This window comes from Catharus ustulatus, chromosome 13 (genome assembly GCF_009819885.2).
Source record: "Catharus ustulatus isolate bCatUst1 chromosome 13, bCatUst1.pri.v2, whole genome shotgun sequence".
Classification (NCBI taxonomy): Eukaryota; Metazoa; Chordata; class Aves; order Passeriformes; family Turdidae; genus Catharus; species Catharus ustulatus.
This window is the reverse complement of record NC_046233.1, coordinates 19646929-19649000: the sequence shown is the minus strand read 5'-3', so window position 1 is coordinate 19649000 and position 2072 is coordinate 19646929.

The following is a 2072-nucleotide window of genomic DNA, read 5'->3' as shown; positions in this document are numbered from 1 at the left end:
CGGGCGGCCCCGAGCAGGGCGCGCAGCGGCGGCAGCGCCCGGCCCGGCATGGCGAGCGGAGAGCGGGGCCGGCGAGCGCTGCGCCCGGCCCGCCGTGAGCTCACGGGCCAGCGTCACACGCGTCACGGGCCGGCGTCAGCTCGGCCGGCGGGAGCGCACCGAGAGACCTTCCGCGCCCGGCCAGCCCCCAGGCTCGGCTGTGTGCTGCACCACGGCAGCAGTGCCGAGAGCAGTCAGTACACCATTCCGACCGAGGAGGTAGCTGTTTCTTAATGTAGTAACAGATCAGCAGAAACACTCTGTTTCTGCCTGGCCAAGGGATGAAGGGACTGGAGCATCACTCCCGCGAGGAAAGCTGGGCATGTCCAGCCTGAGAGGGAAGCCAAGAGGATGGAGCAGGCTCTGCTTGGTGGTGCCAGCCATTTGGACACGAGGAACAGGCAGGAACTGAGGAACTTCTTCCCTGGGCAGTGACTGAGCACTCGAACAGATTCTCCAGAGAGGGTGTGGAGTTGTCTCACTGGAGCTACCCCAGAACAGTCTGGACAAATCCTGTGCTCTGGGACAGCCCTGCTGGAGCAGGGAGGTTGGACCAGATACCTCCGCTAGTCCCTTCCAGCCTGACCCCTTCTGTCATTCATTCTTTGGGAAAAAGCCTATCGTGCACAAACACCACAGTCCCTCATCTCTGCACCCCTGCAGCTGGACTTGAAAGTGAGACTAGAAGCACAAATGTCATTAGTTAATGGATACTCTGCAAAGCTGTCTCTGTTTATCTTGCTCATCTGCTAATGCAGATTAGGTAAATCTGCATTAGTGTTGCCAACAAATATTCCTCACCACCCCTCTCACTGCGAGGAGAAACTGATCCTTGAGGAACTGCACTGAGCTCACCAGGATACAGAACAAGGAAGGTGGCCTTCAATCTGCACCACTGATGTGGCTGGCATTAAATGCAACACACAAATGCATTTCTAAGAGACAGAAGCAGGCCCAAATGGATGCAGCAGACAGGACAATCAGAGTTTATCCCCTCGGTACTCAAAAGCCAGGATCACACACAGGGCAGAATTCTGAAGCACACATGTAAGAATACATACAGTGCTTGTTTTGTAACCTGGATGTGCTCAGGGCCGAGGCATTCCAGATCTGGTATGAGCCATAGGCCTGGCACCACACACACATCCCAGGACAGCTGCACGCTCAGAGCTGAGGCAGAGCCTGCCCACTGCTCCATTCTCCAGGACAAACATCAGTTTCCTGGCTGTGGCCACAGCAACTTCCCTACCAGCAATTCCACAGCTGGGCAGGACACAGGCAGTTTGCTGTAGGCCACTGTGGCCAATGATTACTCTGCAATTTGTTCCCTCAGAGGCAGCCAAGAGCACTCGGCTCAAAAATGCTTCACAGAGCTACAGAGAGAGAATCTGGCACAGCAGGACCAGGCAGCAGCCAGTTTGCCTTGCAGTTACACACTGCATTTCTGTGCATTTATTCCTTTTCTGTGCTGGTTGGCAGAGAGCAGCCCTGTCTTATAAATTTGCCTTTTACATCATGATGTTGGCCGTACTCCTTTGAACATGAACGTAATTACAATCCTGTTGGGTTTTTTCTCATTCTTTTAATTTATTCTTCTTTTGTATTTCTGTTATCTTCACTCTGTCCCTGATCTGCCTTTACCCTTGTGTGTTCTTTTATCTTATAGATTCTATAGTGACAAAGGGATCTACCATTGGTATTGCCAAACCCTCAGATTGTATCAGACTAAAAATTAGCTGTTCTCCCTGCTCCTTAAATCTAGTTTGGTTATCTCCAGCATATAGCTTAGAAAATCTACAACACAGTATTACAAGCCATAAAGACATTATTTGCTGCTTTCTTACAAAGCAGAGAAAGCTGCACTGCTGACAGAAAGAGGGAAATGATGTTTGTGATGCTAGTTGTCTGCTTGCTACCAATAACTGAGCTTTTGATTTATTCTGGGTTTTTTTAAGGTTTTAAGTTGGCAGCTATGCTTTCCACTTTTTCAATTCTATTTTTTTTTTTGTTTGATCACTTGCATCAAGTAACCC